The sequence below is a fragment of the Polyodon spathula genome, chromosome 8 (genome assembly GCF_017654505.1).
Source record: "Polyodon spathula isolate WHYD16114869_AA chromosome 8, ASM1765450v1, whole genome shotgun sequence".
NCBI lineage: Eukaryota > Metazoa > Chordata > Actinopteri > Acipenseriformes > Polyodontidae > Polyodon > Polyodon spathula.
Genome location: NC_054541.1, coordinates 1,054,725 through 1,057,478, shown reverse-complemented (window position 1 = coordinate 1,057,478; position 2,754 = coordinate 1,054,725). Strand labels below are relative to the sequence as shown.

Here is a 2,754-nt window from a genome sequence, read left to right as displayed (position 1 = left end):
GTACTGTAAAGTGTTTTGAGCTTGAATGTTTTGAAAGTACTTGAGAGTGTTACAAACGTGACCTGAGTGTTTTGAAATGACTAGTAGAAAGTTATTGATCGTCAGTCCATTTGTTTTATTTTGTGAAAAAAGAGTAGTTGCTATAGCTGCTTATTAACAATATTTTCGATTGAGTGGGAAAAATATTTTTCCACTCATTTGTATTGTATGTACAGTAAGTAATTAAAGTTCCAGAATAAAGGCACTACCTGTAAATTTTGTACATGTAAACTTCCCATACAAATTTAAAATGGTAAAAGGAAAAAGCTGGGTTTAATCATTGGATTTAATTTTATTTATTTTTTCAAACAAAGGAAACATCAGCAGGAACTTGTCAGTTACTCTGTTTACTCAACAGTTGGTAAAGGTGGTTATGGCAGAATAGACAGGTAAGGCATCTTGCGTTATATTTGAAATGCATATTATAATCGACTTTGTAAATGGATATACATTCTCAATGAAATAGTACAAATCATTATATGCTTCTTACTTCCCATGCAGAATGGTAGATAATGATGTGTTTCAAATTCTTACTCCAATTTATATATTCACAAACTTGATTTAAAAAAAAAAACTATGTAGATATATAGATAGTTAAAACAGAATACTAAATATTAAATTGAAAAACATTGATTTCTATCATTGTGACATTATTAGTATTTTACAAAACAGAACCAGTACTAATAAGTTTGAGTAGTCAATTAGTTTTATATATATTGAGATACATGATTAACAAAAGAACTAAACACCATTAAACTGAAATGTAATTTAAATAAATCAATCCACCATTATACAATGCTGCAGTAGCATGTTATATCTGAGTTCAAGTAATTATCACAGACAGCGCTGCAGACATCCTGTATAAAGTTACAAGGGAATATTAATCATATAATCATTCCTTTTTCTGTGAAAAAAACTATATTTTTTCTTCTTTGTACTCCGTTTCCAAGGACAGCCCTGAGTGGCACCTATACTCACCATATTCAATCACACTGTGCTTGCCCCGAGTTATAGTCAGCTTGACTGGCACCTCTACATCAACTTCTTTCCTGATCACAGACACAGAGAGCTTGGTGTGCGGACGGATTGTCGATGGCAGGGTGATAGTAACCTTCCTTGTCTCAGAGTGAGATTCAGATTTTCCCTTTTCAACTGTAAAGGTGTTGCTAACAGACAAAGTGAATTTGTTCCTCTCTTTGAACACATCTACAGAGAAAGTTGTCCCTGCACTAATTGTTGTTGAATTACTAAAACTGAAGTTCTCAGTGATAGTACTTTCATACTCCTTGCTGAGTGATGTGGAGAAGGTTTGCTCATGGCCAGCTGAGTTCAGACCACAGATAGAATCAATGATGACAGACTTTACCTTCTCTTCCTTCTTCTCCAAGAGGACCTCCACAGTTACTGTCCCCTTGCCAGGCTTCAGAGGGCGCAGGTAGGACACACAGTCATGGAAACACGGTACACCATAGTCAGGAACAGGCTCGCCACACCGGGCCATGATGTATCTGCCTCCTCTGTCTGGGTGCTGATATAGAAGCCAAGCACCTTTTTGCACAATGTGGGAGGATGCCATGTCATCGAAGGAGCCATGGTACAGATTGGTCTCACAGGTGATTTCTGTTTCTTTTCCTTTGTAGTTTGGGTGTTCATACAGAGTTATCTTAGGGTCTGTGGCAGAGCAAAGCTCAGCCCTTTTTAAATTGGCAGGGATGTGATTAATTTCCCCTACCTGCCTGGGTTTATTATGTTCAGGTGGCTGGGGTTGATTAGTTGATTAGGGTAATTAATGATCAATCAGCACCCAGCCACCTGACATAAAATGAGGCCTCTGCTTCTCATTTGGGAGGAGGGAGCTGAGAAAGCAGGTTGGTGTTTTGTTGGTTGTGATTTTTCAATTTTCTAAATCCAGTGAAGGCATTGCCCAGCCTGGAAATTGATATTTTGTAATTTTTTCTTTTTTGTCTTTCTTTTTGTGTTTCAATCCCTTTGTTTTGGCCCTTGTGCCTTTTTATTTTTGTATCTATTTATAATAAAAGTATATATTTTTTGAATTGCAGTCTGTCTCTGGGCCTCTATCCACTCGCCAGCCTGCCACAGGGTCATTCAGGTCTTCTGTGATTAGCCTCAGCGAAGAAACCATATCATGAAAACTGACATTGCTGTACTCTCCTTCCTCGTAGACCCACTCTATTCCCTTGTAGTCGAGGTGTTCTTATAATACCCAGGGTTGCCCAATCACTTTCAATGATGATATGCAGTTGTCAAAGTTTTCTTGGACCAGGTTGGGAATGTCATCTGTGAATTCCATGCTGAGACCACAGAAATCAGGGTGCTCATAGACAATGATCTTGTTCATGATGACTGCTGAAGGCTGTGTCTTTGAGGGTTTATATCTCAGAGAAAGTGTGAGCTGAGTGAAGGAAAGAAAACCTTTTATACAGTCAACTTACTGAACTAGGGGAGGGAGGAGTGTATGGAATTGTTGTGCAAGAGAATTATCTTAACAGACATTCCATGTCAATTAAACTGTCACATGAGTAGTAATATTATGATAGTTTATGGAAAAAAAAAACCAAAAAACTATTGTTATAGTTTGATGGATGACCTTTGACCTTGTTCTTATCTAATGAGGATGTGTTTTTTCATATATATATATATATATATATATATATATATATATATATATATATATATATATATATATATATATAT

General features: G+C 36.5%; 1 pseudogene; it reads right to left on the bottom strand.

Moving 5' to 3' along the window:
* Positions 1-872: 872 nt before the first annotated feature.
* LOC121319175 lies at positions 873-2,408 on the bottom strand (annotated as a pseudogene).
* Between the last annotated feature and the right edge of the window lie 346 nt (positions 2,409-2,754).